Raw genomic sequence first — 18,984 nt, 5'->3', positions numbered from 1 at the left:
TGGGCTTATGTCAAGAGCCAGGACTTTTCTAGGAGCTATGGAAGAATTCAGGAGAGGGAGAAATGCAGCATCTTGTCTGTCCTCAAACAGCTTACTGCCTACATGGAAGATGTGACTAACCTTAGTAATGCAGAAAATAACATCATACCAGAAAAAGATACACAAACAGAAGTCCCACTACAACATGTCTGGTCAGGATTCAAAGCACTAGAAAATGGAATTCAGATGACCACTAACCAGCCTACCCAAGCCCCCAAATAAAATTTTATATCCTTTCCCATCCCCTTGCCAACCGAGCATATATTTCAAAGTCTTCTCAGTAGAAAACAGATTATACATTAAAATGCATTAATTTAACTCCTCTATCTATAATATACTGATTACAAATTTCCTGAAAACGTATTGGTCAGAAACATGAGTCTAGTTCAAGAATCCATAAGTCAATTATTAAAGGAAGTTTTGTTCTGGGACTTCCCTGGTGGTACAGTGGTTAAGAATCTGCCTTCCAATGCAAGGGACGCAGGTTCAATCCCTGATCAGGGAACTCGATCCCACATGCATGCCACAACTAAGAGTTCGCATACCACAGCTAAGGAACCCGCAAGCCGCAATTAAGACCTAGCACAACCAAAAATAAATAAATAAAATAAAAAATAAATAAAGGAAGTTTCGTTCTATGTTATGAATAAAATAACTTCCATTAGTTTTTCCTGCTAGGTTTTATTCGACAACTGACATTTACAAAAATTTATCTTTACATTTCTCCAGGCACCAGTAACGGCAAATAATTTAGTAAATGACAAATTATCAGTTCAACATCCTTTCTACAGATTTAAAATGAATGTGGGCTCAATTAATGAATATTTGAAGTTAAAAAGATTTTAAACAGATTTATTTGGAATTTATTTTAAATTGTACATGACACTTGACATTTCTTAAAAAAACTATGCCCTGATCTGATTTCCTTGCATTTCCTTAAGATCACATTTAAAAATCTTGGGTTTATTTGAACTAAACCTTCCTTAAGTATGGCGATTTTTCTGAATCTCCTTTTATAATTAGCAAGTGACATGAGTTTCTTAACAAAGATTTCAGAAGTGGCACCACTGCGGCTGACCTTTGTTTCAGTGTGACAATAAACCATGCAAAAAATTAACTTTACCACTATATTTAGATGGGTTAAGTATAAAATTCTATTTTCCTTAGGAAAAAACACTTAAAGCATGTCTGACTGTTGTGATAAAATATATGCAACCACACAAAATTCCACTCTATTTTTTGGCTCACACTTGTCACTAACTTTACTGCTGAGGTTTTTCAAGACACCACATTACCTCACTCCAAGATCACACTGATAAACTATTAATTTTTCTCAGTCATGGGCTTAGAAGTATAAAATTAAGGTACTATACACTGGTTACTCTTGAAGGAATAAATCAGTTTATTTTTTATATCCTATTTTTGAAAGTCATAAGAAAAGTTCTTACTACAAATGCCTTTGAAATAATTACTTTCATAAAACAAAAGTTGTTTTGCAAGTTAGCCAGATCGGAAATTTCTAGCTCAATTTCCCTTTTTCCTTTTGTTTACTTAAACAGAGTTCAACTCAAGTATTAAACAAAGACTATAGGGCTATAAATTATAATTTTTATCATTAATGCAATGTCTACAGCCAATGGTAAATTCTTTGGAAAAGTTTTTTTTTTTAAGCTCTTATTTTGTTACATAAATTACCCCTTAATTTATTTGTTTCTAAGGTTAAATTTTTACCTTCAGAATATTTTACAAACTGCTATGGAATTATGAGAAAGTCAAGGAGTTTAGAATTCAGTCGTGTTGTACGCCATACTGCAGCCCCTGACCCCAGACCAGAGTGCTCTGTTATAAGGTCTCAGAACATGCCCTACTTCTTAATACTTATCAAAATTGAACAATTATATACTCAATTATTTAATATCTGCCTTTCCAGCTAAAAGTTTCTGAAGAGCAGGTACCATCATGCTTGTCAAGTTCACACTTCTCCAGGGCCTTCCATATAGTGTACACACTATTTGTCAAATGAATGAGAAAATAAGCCATGTAAAACAATAATAGCCATTAGAAAGAAGCATATCTGAAATAAATAAAATGGTATGTTGTAATGTAATGTAAATTTGGAAACTTCATTCATCTACCTAACAGAATCAGAGAATTGGCAATAAATGAGGTGTTTAGTGAATTAATACTCAATTAGATTACATAAATGTGATTACAAAGCTACAAAGGAATGGACATGGTAAATTAAAGTCCTATTTGAGGAAGCAGACTTTATACAAGATTTTGATACTTTCTAATCTTTTTACAGCATCATAATAATCATATATTACCATACATTGGAAGCTAAATCTAAACAATAGTTAATCTATTAAATCTAAAATAAATTTGATAGGCATTAGTAAATTCTAAGATATAGTTGTTGCCCTCAAGAAAATTCTAATACAGTTGAGAAGCTAGAAAATATATATAAAAGGATGATTTATGCAATGTAGCATGTGCTCTGTTTCCATCAAGTGGTACAGGCAATAAACAGCTCAGTTCAGTGGAAGGGGTAGAGGAAGCATGACCCAGACTAACTGTGTATGTGTTTGATGGGACAAAGGGCAGAACAATTTGGCTAGACTTAAGGAGCTTCGAGATGACACTGGAAAATAAGTATTTACAACAGGAGGACAGCAAACCCACATGCCTACAGGGACAGTTAACATCGGAGTGAAGCCTGCAGGATGAAAAATGTCAACAGACACTTGGTCTCAATGTTGGAAGCAACAGGATCTCTGTTGGGGACAATTGCAGAGCACACACCCGTATAAAAAGGGAAGCTGCTATGTTGCCCCAACAGATCATTGCCATGCCTTCTAGTTTTTTAAGAAAATGTGTAAAATTCATTTTTTTTTAATTTAAAGTTTCTCAATTTTTAAATGCTGGAAAATAGATGTTTTCAACACTGTGTTAAAACCAAAACATGTCTGTAGCCAATCTTGCTGGTGCGCCACAGGCTTGCAACTCTGGTTTGGCATGTCGAACTCCACGCTAAGAGATCTGGAGTTCATCCTGTAGTCAATGACTTAAGAGACTTAGCATTTATTTCATAATTTGCTTAGTTTTATACCTCTGCACGCTCCAGTATTTAACCATGTAAAACACTCAGCACTGCCAAATTATTTCACATTGGCCTTGTGTTAAGCATTTCACTGTTACAGGCCAATTTCATTCATTTAATTAACTGTAGAGTGACTTATAAGTTTCAGCTGGAACAACATTCAAACTGATACTAATAAAACAGTGTTGACAGAGCAGTACCTCAGAGAATGCTGACATTATATGTGTATACCACAACCCACTAGAAACACACATATAATCACTGGATCTCCACTTCTCAAAAAACATGTGCCATAATCCACTACAAATGAAAAGTCCTTACCCTTTCCAGCATTTTCCCATAATCAGCAACTTTCTAAAGACTATTACTATACAGTACTTTCATTACCAAGCAGCACTCAAATATATGTAACAATGTTTTAATTCTACCTATCACTATAAGCTTTTAACTACCCAAAAGCAATATTTAAGCATTAAAGGCCTATGTTTTAGCATTTTAATAAGCTTAGAGAAAGAAAAGATAACTAGTATCAGAGTCTTGTTGATTCTTTCTGATGATGGTATTACAGAAAGTTAGAATTATAATTCAAAGGTAATTCCCAGACGAGAAAATTCTTAGTGCATAATTATGATATAAAATACAGAACTATGAAAATTGCTTAATCACATGCCTTGAAATAATATTCACAATGAAAGTCATCAAAGCATAAAAGAAATATTAAACAAGCAAAGCTTCTATTACTCAGTTTGCTCTGGCCCCTGGGAACCCCTAACCTGAGCCATCCACTCCATGAATGAAGGTTTTCAGGCTGGTGGAGTACCATGATGTATATAGACTGGTCAGCTCAAACCTATCAGTGTTGCTGAAAAAGAAGCCAACTCAAAACACATGTCTCACTGGGGCTCTGTTTTATCCTTTTCATATGAAATGATTAATGGGTTGAATTAAAGAACATGTCGTCACTAGAAACAAAACAAAACAATCCTACCATACACTCTACTAGTGGGAAACGCAAAGGCTCCCCATCCCTGTTGTAGACCCTCATGGCCCCCAGCATTCTGAAGTCCCACCCCACATTTTATCAGACATATTAAAATGTACTCACATACAATATTGAATAGTATAAGAAACTGAACTAAAAATAAGAATTATCTTTCAGAAGCTTTTCATTCTTGAGCCCACTCCAGCCAGGTTTTTGTCCCCACCTTGCCACTAATACAGCTCTTGTCAAGGTCACCAGTGACCTCAAGGTTGTTAAATCTAATGAGCAACTCTCAGTCTTCAAGCTACTTGACTTGACACAACACCACTGAATCACTCTCTCCTCCCTGAGATGCTTTCCTTACTGGATTTCAGGTATATGCTTTTAATTTCCCTCCTGTCCTCTGACGCTCCTCAGTCTTCTCTACTGGTTCCTCCTTATCAACTCACTCTCTAGAGCCTGAAGTGCCTCAGGCTCAGCCCAAGCCCCTCATCACAGAAAAAGTAACTCATAGTTCCTTCTTCCCATGGTGTGGGTCAGTAGAATTAATATCTACTAATAATAACACTGTTACTTAGAGAATGGAAACAATTAGGTCCACTATGTCAGAAATATGTACATAATTCCTTTGGCTTAAGATACATTCTTATGAGACTTCTCTTTTCCACAAACTATAAATATGGATATGACCCAAGGCTTGGTCCATGGACTGCTTTCCCTGTCTACGTACATTCCCTATATGATTTCATCCAAAGCCTGCCGGCGACTTCCAAATTTCTATCTCTAGCCTGGACGTCTTCCTTAAACTCCAGATTCCTAAATCCAACAAGCTGCTCAACTTCTCCACTTGGAAGTCGAATATAACATGTCCAAAATGGCTCTTGGTTATCTTTCCCAAACCAGCTCCTCCATCAGATCCCCATCTCAGTTCATGGCAACTCCATAATTATGCAAAAAGCCTTGGTGTTATCCTTCCTCTGATCGCTATTTCTCATACTCCTCAAACCAGGAAATCTTATTGGTTCGACCTATAAAATAAATCTCGGTCATTTCTCACCACCTCCTCCACTGCTACTGGCATCTCTCAACTGGATTATTGCCAACAGCGGCTAACTTGTATCCCTGCTTCCCGGGACCGCCCTACTCCATTTTTCAATCTCAACACAGCCGCCAGTGATTCTATTAAAATGCAAGTCAAATCACCTTACTCTTAGGCTCAAAACTCTCCAGTGACTCCCCATTTCACTCAGAGTAAAAGCCAAAGTTCTTAAAATGGTCCACCAGGCAGACCCTACGCGATAAGCTCCCCAAACCTCTATAACTTCATCTACTGCTACTTTGTGGCCTTCTCACTGGTCCTGTGACAGACCAGGCACACTTCTGCCCAAGGCCTTCACTGGTCCCTCTGCTGGAACACTCTTCCCCCAGGTGTCTCTGTATGGCCAACTTCTTCCCTCATGTCATCTTCTCAATGAGTCCTACCTTGACCATATTATTTGAAATTGCCAAAGGCCCTGCTTCCCTCCTCCAGCGCTCCTAATGTCCCTTACCTTGCTCTGCTTTTTCTTTTTCCAAACACACTACTTTCTAAAATACTAAAGCTTTGTTATGTTTAGTGTTTGTCTCCTAATAGGATATAAGCTCCATGAAGGCCGGATTATTTTCTTTATTTTGTTCACTGACGTAGCTACGGGGCCTAGAACAGTGTCTAGCACACAGTAGGCATGTATTATGTTGAATGAATGAATGAATTTAATTAAACATTTAATAGTTTCAATTTCATAATTTTCTTTTAATATTTGAGACTTTTACCAAATCCTGAACATGTCTGTTGCTCCTAGAAAAGGTCCTTTGTACTTGAGGAATACAAAGATCCCAGCCTGACCTCCTGACCCAACCCAAATCCAGCAGCCCCAGGGAAGCTAGGGCCATCCTACCTTTGGGCATCATTGGTTCTGCTCCAGGAGTCCACTTAGCACTTACTGGGAAATATCTAATACCTCTCCAAACACATATATTTTGTTCCCCCACCAAGACAAGAAACCCTTTGGCAGGACTTGCAGTAAGTATTCAACACAGTCCTGGATACTTCATACAGAAGCAAAACCTGTTTTCTGAGGGACCTGGTGAACATTTTTAAAGTATTAAGTTTATTAAGTTTAAGATATTATACAACACCTACCAGGCCATAGGGTTATCTGGGGTAGGCCCCCCTTTTAATGAACAGAGCAGAATGACACCCATGATTATTCTGGACCATCCTGTGCCTATTTTGACTGGATTTGTAATTATGCTATTTAGATGTAAATGTGTCTTTCTAATGTGCTTAAGTTTGTTTTTCTTAAAAACTCCTTTGAAACTTTCAGACTATTAATTTTCTTTGAATGAATGGTTTAAAAATCTTAAGTTTTGGGCCTAACAGAAAATCGTAAAGGGGTCTGGCCCACATTTTATAAACTGTGCCAATGGTGGGGCGTGGGGTTGGGAGGAATAAACAATTGCTTTATCCCAATAATAGTGGCTTTCTTAAAAAGGACTCACATGAAATCTGCAGAGTACAAGATAAAAAGACATGGGCCACTGGTACTCTAACTTTAAAAGTACTTTGTACAACATTATTCATCACAAAGAGAATTTTTTTAATCTGTAAATTTACTTTTTGGCAGCTGGAAAGAAATAATTAGCAAGCAGGCAGAAGCTGCGGGAATGAGACTGCTGGAAATAGGAGAATTAGGAAAAATAACTCAATTAGTGATCAGCGGGACATGCCAGCTATTCTTAGTGCAGCAGTATAGATTGCCCAATATCTGTAACTTAGAAATACTATAATTTGTTGCCTACTTAATGCGATCAAAACACAAAATAAAATCTTGTGAACAACTACTTGTAAACAAAAGCTTAGGGATTTCCAAGGGCTAGAAATCTTCGTATACATCATTTCTTTTTGTCTTAAGTAATAAAAGCCAACTTTTCTTGACTGTTTACTATGTGTCACACCATGGCACTTGCTTTACATGTGCTACTTCACTTAATCAAAACAACCCTATGAGATAGTTGCTATTATTATCTTCATTTTACAGATGAGGAAAAAGAGGTTCAGAGAGTTAAGTAACTTCCCCCAGGTTACACACTAGAAAACAGTGGAGCCTAGATTTGGACCCCAGAGAACTAATCTCAAAAATTTTGTTCTTAACGTTTATATTTTACTGCCTTTCTTCCATTTTGTCTTCAAAACTTATTACTCTTTTCTGTAGTAATTTCAGTGAGCAATTTGTCAGACCCTATGGTGAGCACTCTTCCCCCAGGTATCTCTTACTTATCTATTTGCTAAGATTATACATGCTAAATTTTTGCTGTTATAAGCTATATCTCATTTGAGCAGGATATGTTATTTACTACCCATTTATGAAGCTTCAGGTTTTGCTCTCTTTTATTTGTTTGTTTTACCGTTTTTTCACCTTCCTGATGAGCCTAAGTTGAAATTCTGAGTCTTTTCTTAAACCATGAAAATGTCCTTTTTCTCTTTAGGGAAACATGAAAGAAAATATCTATACCAACAGTCTTCCTTCACAAGCACTTTGTTTTACCTATCAGATTTCTCATAATCCTATGTTTTATTACAATAAGTGCTTCCTGGGAGCGGAGCACTTATTACAATAAGTGCCACAGATTTCAGCTTTAGAATTTCACTGTTGTTTTTGGTAGACAGAGACCAGAAACTGGATGTTTCCAGGGATATTTAAGAAAAGATAACTTAAAGGGGGTGGGGGGGGGCAGAATGGAGGAGAAAAGTGTACAGAAAGGGGGTGACATAATGTCAGGAAGAGGCAAAAAATATATATATATTCTTATTCTTAAGAATAAACTATTCTGAAAATATTTAGAGAGCAGTCCTTTGAAATTGGGGTCAATCCTAGATTGTTTATGGATGAATAAAACAATGAGCCAGGAGGGACCTCAAGATATCACCTACTTGGCGCTTATAACCCAGTCTCACTGGAGAGCCCTAGTAGAGAGGAGAGAAGGAGAAAGGGGTTAAACAGAAATTCCAAGGGCTCTGTACTGGGGGCAGAGGCAGAGCAGCCTTGAGGAAGTATAATTCTGCCTCACTGGGCCACAACTCCATTTTCTCTGGGCAGGTCTTCTATCTGAACCGAGCCATAGGATATCTTTGTGTGGATCAGGAAAGGGCACCCCATGCTCCAGGCCAGTGGACTCACTGCTTGGACAACAGAGTAGTGAGCTGGGTTTCAGCCCTCAGATGGCACTAGTCTAGACTAGACTGGAAGTCAGAAGCAGCTTCTACTCTTGGCACTGTCATTAGCTGTGAGACTCTGAGTCACTCAGTCTTTTGGATCTTTAGTCCCCTCACCTTTAAAAAATGAAGGGGCTGGGCTTCCCTGGTGGCACAGTGGTTGAGAGTCCACCTGCCGATGCAGGGGACACGGGTTCGTGCCCCAGTCTGGGAGGATCCTACGTGCCGTGGAGCGGCTGGGCCCGTGAGCCATGGCCGCTGAGCCTGAGTGTCCGGAACCTGTGCTCCGCAACGGGAGAGGCCACAACAGTGAGAGGTCCGCGTACCGCAAAAAAAAAAAAAAAAAAAAAAAATGAAGGGGCTAGCTGTCACCTAAGGTCCTTTCCCTTTTCCCAATTCTCAAGTGAAATCCGGCAATATCCAGTTGGTATATTCCTAAATGTGTCCCTGAAACACGGATTCTGTGGACTGAGTTCAGCCTTTATTGTTTGTGTGATATTGTATTTTTTTCTCTCACGTTTCTGATGTATTTTTTTCTTTTAACCTGAAGATTACTCTTCTTTCAATTCCAAACTGCTTGATTTTTCTTGAGCCATCAAAAGGTCAAGCCCCACACATCAGCCCCAAACTACTCAAATGTCTATCAACAGAATGAATAAACTAGGTATATTTATTCAAAGAAATAAAAGAAAAAACAAGTACTGCTACCTGAATCAATTTGGACATGACACCACGTTGAGTTAAAAAAGACACGAAAAAGAACTTATACTTGATTGCATTCAAATGCAGCCCAAGAGGGGCTTCCCTGGTGGTGCAGTGGTTAAGAATCCACCTGCCAATTCAGGGGACACGAGTTTGAGCCCTGGTCCGGGAAAATCCCACATGCCGCGGAGCAACTAAGCCCGTGTGCCACAACTACTGACCCTGCGCTCTAGAGCCCGCGAGCCAAAACTACTGAAGCCCACGTGCCACAAACTACTGAGCCCACACACCTAGAGCCTGTGCTCCGCAACAAGAGAAGCCACTGCAATGAGAAGCCCGCTCACCGCAACTAGAGAAAGCCCGTGTGCAGTAACTAAGACCCAACACAGCCAAAAATAAATAAGTAAAATAAATAAATAAATGCAACCCCAAAACAGGGTAAAACTATCCTACGGCAATAAAAGTCATTATAGTGGTCATCCTTGGGGCAGGGATTATGACTGCAAGAAACTTGGAGCTGGGGCGGGGTGGGGGGTATGGGGGGGAGGGGGGTGTGCCTGGTAAGGTTCTGTTTCTTGATTTGGATGCTGATTGCCTAGATATGATCATTTTGTGCTGTATACTTCTGATCTCTGCATTTTTCTGGTTGTATGTAATTATTCAGGAACAAGTTCAAAGAAATAAAGCCACAGGGACACCCACTCCCTCCAAACAAAAGCCATCTACTAAAACTGGACAGCATAAGTACTGCTACCTGTAGGGAGAAAATTAATTACATTTCGTTTAATGTGAATCAGACAAAGAACCACCTGAGAAGCTAAGTGAGAAATGACATTAATTTCCTAAAATCTTCATCCAGAATCTCCTTGATTTTTATAATGATTTCCTCCCTCACATGAAACTGTGGCTATAAGGTAGTATAACATATTGCTTTTCCCTCTATCTTCATATACCAGTAAAACATTTCTGCTCAAAGTTCTATAACATATATGTACAAAGGCAGTTATTAGAAAACATCTGAAAATATCCCAGGATAATCTAATTGGAATATGGAGGCTCAAAATAGATACTTTTGATCAGAATTATCCCAATTACCACATTAATGAAATGACTTGGTTAATGACCAAATCTCTACCTAGACTCTTGCTGTATAGATTAAACTCTGCTAGGTAAGGCCACATAGGTGGGGAAAGGCATTCCAGAAAATGCTGTGCGACAGACAACTCCAAGGAACCTCCAGAAAACACTGCCTTCTCCTTTGCTCTATGTCTGGTTCATCTGTGAATGTTTCGGCACCACACTTTCCTCCTTACGTTATACCAGCTGTCAGATCAGTGATTTCTTTCCCCTCCCCAATGTTCTAGGATCCCTCTTTGATCAATACGGTATACTGCATGACTGCTCCATATGATACATATGAAAAGTGATATACACAAAGTTGCATCAGAAGTAATTACACCACTAAATCATATAAGGTAATTGGAAACACAGATTGCATATTTTCACTCAAAACTTTATGATAACTTCAGCCAATACTGCTGTAGAGTCCCTCTGGTCCCACAGCATGGCGGGTGGGCATCAGTAGTTCTCCCAAATGCTGGAGGACTAATTTAATATTTCTCGTATCATTAGAACTTAGACAAAAAATGTTTCCAGCCTATGAAATGGGAAGTGGGGTGGGGGTATAAGGGGGCAAGGGGGAGCAGAGGACGGTAATAAGCATCCAGTCTCTGAATGCAATATTTAACACCAAACTAGTGATTCAACACAAATGCAGGCAACGTTTCCAGCATAAATATCACTCCGCAGCACTATTTCATGTTGTATACAGACCTTATAGGGCACCTTAATTCTAATCCTTTTTTTTTCCTCAGCTAAAAAGATCTTCTTCTTTAATTTACTTTTAAATAGAAAGCTTTCCCTACTTCAGCCTTGTTCTCAATACTCATCCTTCTAAGTTTAGATTCTCCTTGCAGTTCAATGCCCGGTATTCTACTTCTTCCTTCCTCTCAAATTATCCCTTTAACTTGTTTCTACTTATTTTTATAGGCCCCCAAAGCCTCTTCCTCAGAAGAATGTGCAATTCAAAAAGCCCTTGCAACTACTCCCTATATCAAAGTTTAACTACAGAGACCAACAATACCATTTTTCCTGTTTGGGTTTCAGGAAAGATACATTTTAACTAAAATTTCACCACTCATAAATTCCTTCACTAAATCTTTCCTTTCCCCCACCTCCTACACTGGATTGTTTTATATACAATCACAATGTACTCAAACACCCAAAATGTGTAATTAGATAATCATACAAAGACTTCCTAAAAAATTATAATTTTAAATATATAACACACATCCTTTATAACTCTGGTGTTGGGAGTACAAGCTAAAAAAATGCTGGAGTCTTCTTATTACTTGTGTTTGCTGTTTCTTGTTGAGAAAGAATGGTAGAGGCTCATCATACAATTGCTATATCAGAGACCACAAACTGTTACAACAGGATTCTACTGAAGACTGTAAACACATTTAAAACTTTTTTCTTTAAAAGAAGAAAGTTGGAATTGCATAAACGAAAACCATATCTTCTATGCTTTGCCCATAAGGATACACAATTCTTATAACTGGAGTTTTGTACCTCTTAATTAAAAAAGAATAATAATAATACACAATACTGAATACCTCCAGTTTCCCCATAGGCTTCATCTACCAAACCAGGGCATTTAAAAGGTTAGTATTAATAAGTAGTATGAAAAATCCATCTCTCTATAAATGCAGAAAGCTTTCTATCCTTCAGAAAACTTGAAAAAATGTTAAAATGACTTTAGAGAAGGCTGGTGAAATTTAGTTCTGAACTCAGAAAACCACCTAAGGGATAATTTGTGAATGCCATCTGGGATCCAGGCAGCCTCATCAACAAAAGGGAAAACTGGTTGAGATCATCCAAATCTAAAATTCACATACATTTTTACATCTGGACTGAATTAATCTTTTCTTGGTACCAGCTTTCATGTATTAAAATAATTGTTTGCAGGTTTTAGTTTTTTTTTAAAAAAAACCCCACAGACTCAGAAATCAAAATCTGCAACATTCAAGTTGAAAACTACAAAGAATTCCTTTATCAAAAAAGTTAGTTGTGAGACAGGACTCATTTACACTAAACTCTGAACTTGACAGCTCAGTCAAAAACAATTCTGTTTGAAACTTTCATTTCAAGCATCTGCAGCAAAAGGCTACATGGTCTATTATGTCATAAGTTCTGAAAGCCAAAAGCTTTGTAAGTGTAGTTAAAAGTGGAAACAAAGTTCAGAAATCAGAAAAGCTCTACAACCCATCCCCCCCCCCCCACCGGCTCAATTCAACTAGACCAGCTGAATGAGTTTCTAAAGAACTTGTAGCTAAAAATTATTACCTAGCACATTGACTTTTCCCTTTCAAAAGCAGCCGTCTTCATCCTGGCCCATTCAGTTTTCCTGTAGAGCCAGGAGCATCTTAAATCTGCAAGTTCAAATTATGTGTTTGAAGCTGGTAGCTTACCCCTGTTGCCCCACCAAAAAGGAGGGGGTAGAAACAGAGAAAGATTTCCTGTCCCTTAAAATGTTTGGGGCCCTGCAAGAACTGCTGATTACTGTGGTCCATCAGTGTCAGATCTCAGGCACTCTTACAAGCAATTCAAAGGGGGATGGGGGGGCAATTAGTTCATATTACAGGCAGTCTGCTTTCTGGAAAAGATATCCTGCAGATAACTTGATACTAGATATCCCCTGGGGGACCCTTCTCATCTAATAATCCCAGAAGTCCATTTTAATATGAAATGTAAATCCAATATGTTTACAAACATACTGAAAGAGCATTCAAATGTCAGCTGTCTCATACTGTGGAGTATTTTCATTTTTAACATAATTCTTTTATTTCTCAAAACCACACCCAAGGAAAAATGATTAAGTGCTAGAAGTTTTATACGACAAAGGACAACAGCCCAGGCATCTGTTTTCCTGCCTCTCTTCTGGTCTTCTCCCCTCCCCCACTCTCTATCCTGCAGGCAGTTTGCAGGTCTTGGTGCTTGTCAAAATTACCTTCTACAATAGTTTCAGAATGCTGTAGATTCTGAAAAACTTCTGATACTTTAACACTGCTGAGCCTAAATTTATGCTCTGCTCTAAGAAGAGAAATCCAAAAGTCAAAAGCCTTTTTAATGACAGATGTATTACGGAAAATTTTCCCCACAAAGTTGTGATGCTGTGAAATATCAACTCCCTGAAATCACAGAAAGGAAATGACTTACATTCCTGCAAAATGAAGCCACTAGCAGTTTTATCCAACAGTATTCTCTAATCCCTAAACTACACCCTGTGGCAACGGGGAGTATTTCGTTCAAGGACTAAATTTAAATAGATGCTTATAAAACCAATAAACAAACATCGACGGGCCCCGGAGAAGAGCCGGAATCCTACATGAGAAATCCAGCGAGATACTTTTTCTGCACACTCAAAAAGGCTGGAGAGCACAGGCAAGTTAAAAGCAACCCGAGAACGCTTGCTTAAGTTTTCCTTCCCCACTGCGGGCAATGCACAACTCCTGAGGGAAATACTGGCAAAACATATTTTTGCTAAGAAATCCAAACGAAAAGGGTGTCAAGGAGCTAATATTTCTTTGGACACTAGCTACACAACTGCACGGCCTGAAAATCCTCCAACTTTCATTTCAACTTTAAAATGGGCTTATTTTGACAGCTTTCCATTTTTTCCTGCCTTCAAGAAAACGCCTTCACCATTAGGTTATGCTGTCCCGGGACTGGAGGTGCTGCTATAATCCCTGTAGATCTCACCCGGTGGCTCCCAGCTGTCCATCCCTGACAGGTCCTGGCCCTCCCAGATCAGCAGCTGGGGGTCTCCTCTGCCCCGGGCCGGGCCTGCGCTCCGACAGCTCCTCCAGGAACCCAAATTCTGCAGGCCGCGCCCCCCACTCGCATCCCACCAAGGCCCCCTTCCGGCGTCGCCGAGCCCGAGCTCAGTCTCCGGCTCCCCCGACTAAGGGACTATGAGGCAGACCTCGCGCCTCAGGTCCCCTCCCGCAGTCGGGCTGCCCGGGCCGGCGCGCGCACAACAGGCAGCACCCAGGAATTCGGGGCTCGGGGGCCGGCCCCGCCGCCGGGTCACAGAGACAGGGCGCGAAGGGCAGGCGCCCCCAGCCCAGGGCGCCGGCGACCACCGGGAAGCCGAGCGCGCGCACCGAGCCCGGGGGCGCAGCCCGCAGCCCCGGCCGGCCTCCCGCCCTCGCCGCAGACGCGGCCCCGGAGCTCCGCTCCTCCCCCGCCGCCCGGCTCAGCTGCCCCGGGGCCCCGTCCTCCCTTCCCGGCGTGGGCGAGCTCCGACTCGCGGAAAAGCGACCTTCCAGCCCGGTGCCCGACGCCCAGAGCCGAGGCAGCGACGAGAAGGCGAAGAAAGACGCAGAGAAGGGGACACCGCCTGGGCTGGGGCTCGCGACTTCCAGAAGCCCTCCTGAAGTCCCGTCCAGCCACCGCCACCCGGCCGGCAAGGGGCACAGTGAGCGGCCGGGGCGCGGTGGCCGGGCTGGGGGGCGTCCTGGGGAGCCGGGTTCCTGGTCTTACCTCAGAGAAAGCTTGCAGCACCAGGCGTCGGACTCCCGTCAGCTCTCAGTGCCTTCCTGCGCCGCCACGCCTGCCCCACTGCTCTCAGCCCCTTGGCCTGGGCAGCCGGACGAGCGCTCCGCGTCCGCCCCGCCCCTCGCCCACGCCTCCCGCCCCGCCCCCCTGAGGCTCCACCCCCGTCGACCCAGAGGTGGTGGGGGCGGTGGCAGAGCCGCGGGAGCGGAGCTTGCAGCAGCACGTGGAGCGCCTGCAGGCCCCGCCCCGGGCCCAACCAAGCGTCCTGCGGAGGGGTGCCGCGAGTCAGGGGCGGGAGAAAGCCGAGGGCGCCACGCCTCCGGGGTTGGGGAGAGAGGCGAGCCGCAGACGGATTCTGTGTTAGGACCGCGGCGATCTAGGCCTTTCCCCGCGTGACGGAGACGGAGGCGCGAGGGGACACTGTCAGCTACCCCCCTTCTGGCCTAATGGCCCCTTCTGACGCGCGGACCCCCGCTCCCGGGATCGCTCCCTCCGGAGCCCAGTTGGGCTGGCTGGGGGCGGCAATTTGGCCTGATCTTCGTCTTATTAATTCGGAGCTACTGTGGGGAGGCTACTGAGAGAGGAGGCGGTCCCAGCGGAGGAGGCTTTGTGATTCCTTGCTCCCTCCCGTCCTCCTGTCTCGAACCCACCTGCCCACCCACTACTCAGGACGCCGCTCTTTCGCGGGTTTTATGCTGGATGGAGGGGGCGCCGCCGAGGAAGCCAAGCCTCCCCCGCTAACTCTGCCTCTCCACGTCTTCAGGTAGACAAGGCCTCTCTATCCGCTGTGGTTTTAGTGCCAGTGACCTCTCAGAAATTATATTTGCCCGCTCTCGATGGTAGCCGAGGGTCAGCGCGTGATGCGAAGGGCCAGTGGAAGATATTTTTTATGGCACTAAGACTCAGGACAGGAGATGGAGATTTCTTTGCCACTTTTAGTTGTTGGTTCTAGGGAAGGGTGAGTTACGCTTCTCCAGTCAGCCTGCGCCAACTGGACCAGCTTCTGGGGACTGGAGACGAAGAGAGAACCAGCCTCCACCTGGCCCCCAGGCCCGCGACCCACAGAGCTCCAACCCTCCCACCCCCAGCCCCCCGGGCTTATACCCTCCTAGGTGTTCTGTTGCCTGCTGATCCGGTGAGCCCTGGCCAGGGGCGGTAGTAACGCCCCACAGGGCCCCTCACTAAAGGAGCAATGGGGTGGGTCTGAATGTGACAAGGAGACAAGGAAGCAGAGGACCTAAGAAAGGACACCACCCTAGATCAGACTGATGCTAACAGAAGCCCGCTTTAAAACTGCCCTGCTCTTTTGATCCAAACATAAATGTATAAAGCTAGCTGTTATTGGTTGAAAGTATGCCTGTGTGCCTTGTTTGCATGGCAAAAGAAATTCCGTTTTGTGTTCACAGCTGAAGGTTCCTTGGAATAGTTGTCTTATTCACAGCTTTTACATCTTGGGAACCATGACATTAGAACTGAATATTAGGAATGGTAATCTTTTTGTCTTTCCACAATTGAAAATACATTCGGAGCTCATTTCAGATAGAGCAGAACAGTTTCTAAGCCTATGGCACTCATGATTTAAAGTCATGACTCCCGTTACGGGAAGGAGGACAAGAACCATGTTCCAATGACTGCCTTTTAAATTAGCTGTATTTAATTAACAGACTAAATTTAAATTTTTGTTTAGTAGTTGATTACAATGTTGGCATTTAAAAAGTGGAGGATTATACTTTTTCTCTCATTTTTGTCTTTAATATGCATTCAAAATAAGTGCATATTGAACAGTAGTTGTTAAGGTCTTAAATTAATTTGATGTGAGACAAGTGAGGAATTTAATACTGTCTTGGAAAACAGTTCCTAAATCTGATTTTTTTTCAGGCTTCATGCATAAAAATCTAGCAGATAAAGAATAACATATTGTTAGATTGTAAAACATTGCTGCAATATGAAATGAATAGGTAACCCAAGGAGCAAAATATTTTAAATATGATATCACTTATATGTGGACTCTAAAAAAATCCCAAACTCATAGATATAGAGGACAGATTGGTCAGTTGCCAGAGGAAGGGGTAAGTGGGAGTGGTCAAAATGGGTGAAGGTGTTCAAAAGGTACAGACTTTCAGCTATAAGGTAAATAAGTACTGGGGATGTAAAATACAGCATGGTGACTAAAGTTTAAAACAACGTATTGTATATTTGAAAGTTGCTTAGAGGGTAGATCTTGAAAGTTAACACGCATGCACACACAGAATTTGTAACTATATGAGGTGATAGATGTTAACTTATATTGTGGTAATCATTTCACCATCTCTAAGTATATCAAACCTTCATGCTGTATACCTGAAACAAATAAAATGTTATATGTCAATTATATCTCAACAAACCTGGAAAAATGGTAAATGTTATGTTATATATCTTTTACCACAATAAAAAAATCATATTATCACTCCTACTAATAAAAAGAAGCTACAATTACATTGAAAACAGAAAGAAATCAATAAACCTCTCAGGATATATAAGGCAAAAAAATAAAAAATATAAACCCCTTTTTTAAAACATGCGTTTAAGCTTGGGTTTATTGTCTAGAATTTGATTATAGCAAAACTTACTGTATGAATTTTTTTAATCATAATGATCATGTTAACAGCATGAATACCATGATAAACATAGACTCTTAACATGATACACTTTGTAAACTAAGTACTTTATTTATTTATTTTGACCGCGCCACGTGGCATGTGGGATCTTAGTTCCTGGACTAGGGATTGAACCCCTGCCCGCTGCGTTGGAAGCACGGAGTCTTAACCACTGGACCTCCAGGGAAGTCCCAACTAAGTACTTTAAAACTCTTAAAAATCAGTTTTAGAAACCCCTGAAACATCATAAAATTCGGAAAGGATTGCTTTGGAAAACAACGCATAATCCACTCAAGATGGAAATAGAACTAAGAAAGGATGGGTTGTTTTAGATATTTCTTATCACAGGAAACATTTTTCTGTGCTTATTACAATAAAGAATGAAGTTTTGTAGGTAATCAAAGTTATATTTTATGATTCTTTTTGATGTTGAGATATAGATTTATTTTCATTGGTATGATGAGATGTTTTCCTAAATATGAGACATTGCCCATCAAGTGAAACATTATCCTAAAACACATCTTAAACTAATACTTTCTGCATAGCATATAAATATTAACATAACTGTATGTTTTTGCTTTACTTTTATTAGGAAGAAGTTATTCGTTCCATGAATTTATTTATTGAGTACGCCCTTACACTAAGCACAGGGTGAGACTCTGGGATTCAGACCTAAACATAGACTCTTGGAGTAGTTTGAGGGAACAGGTGAGCAGGTAAACAGATACAATATACTTTTTACTACTTGCTATGGTAGAGATATGCAGGAGGTGTAATGGGAAGGCCTAGAACCTTCAGGGAGGGCTTCAGACATACCCTGTCAACTGAGATGGGAAGGATGAAGGACAGTTTGGGAACAAGTTGGCTGAGGCGGCGGTTCTCAAACTTGGCAGCATATTGCAACCACCTGGGGACTTTAAAAAGAACTCCTGATGCCTGTGTACCAGGCATGTGATTTAATTGGCCTGGGATGTGACCTGGGCTTGGGAGTGTTTTCAAAATTCCCAGATTATTCTAAGTGGAGACACATGTGGGAACCATGGGTCAGGGTATCTTAGGAAGAGAGCACAGAATGAGCAGGTGCACGGAGACGTGGTTTTAAAGGACAGTGGCCATAGCCTCATTTTGGAATTGAAGAGGCTTAAGCTTTGGTGGGTGATAGTTACACACTTTTATGGAAGAGACACAGTTATATAGAAAACTAAGAGATGTGAACTGCTATAATTTACATTCCTTTGTAAGTATTGACATTTTCCAAACACCAGAATAGTACGTTAAGAATTAAGATGAGTTCAGTATGTTAGAAGAAAAAAGCTTAGTTATTTTTCATCTTTTATACATAATTCAAGGGAATTTGGGACTTACCGTATGTTTTAATGCTGAAATATAAATTCTAGTCAAAGGGAGAAGCCAGTAATTTGACATATTAGCTTTTAAAGAATACTTTCCCTAAATTAAATACTGTTCATCATTCTGGCTGAAGGTCATAATAAAGAAATTAGGTTCCTTTTTCTTTTTGGTAATTACTGAAGTTCATTGAAAAAGCAAAACAAAATGCATTTTAAAGCAAAATAAATTTAAGTAAGTCCTACTCTAAGGTCTTAAATGTCCCTTTAGCTAATGTATATCACTTTGAAAGAAAAAAAGAATC

At 41.0% G+C, this 18,984-nt stretch overlaps 1 protein-coding gene across 5 annotated transcripts in view; it reads right to left on the bottom strand.

Annotated features, from left to right (window-relative positions):
* The window catches only part of FRMD6 (FERM domain containing 6), an 80,330-nt gene extending 65,517 nt beyond the window's left edge, over positions 1-14,813 (bottom strand). For 3 of the 5 annotated variants that reach the window (XM_032623709.1, XM_032623706.1, XM_032623707.1), the window contains exon 1: positions 14,683-14,785. The gene's annotated coding sequence lies outside the window, so the exon portion shown is untranslated. Of the gene's footprint in view, positions 1-12,483; positions 12,585-14,682 lie in introns of those variants that run through there. The other 2 variants (XM_032623710.1, XM_032623708.1) reach the window with 2 other exon arrangements.
* Positions 14,814-18,984: the final 4,171 nt, after the last annotated feature.

This window comes from Phocoena sinus, chromosome 2 (genome assembly GCF_008692025.1).
Source record: "Phocoena sinus isolate mPhoSin1 chromosome 2, mPhoSin1.pri, whole genome shotgun sequence".
Taxonomy (NCBI): domain Eukaryota; kingdom Metazoa; phylum Chordata; class Mammalia; order Artiodactyla; family Phocoenidae; genus Phocoena; species Phocoena sinus.
Note: the sequence above shows the minus strand (reverse complement) of the source record. Positions and strands in the feature narration are given on the sequence as shown.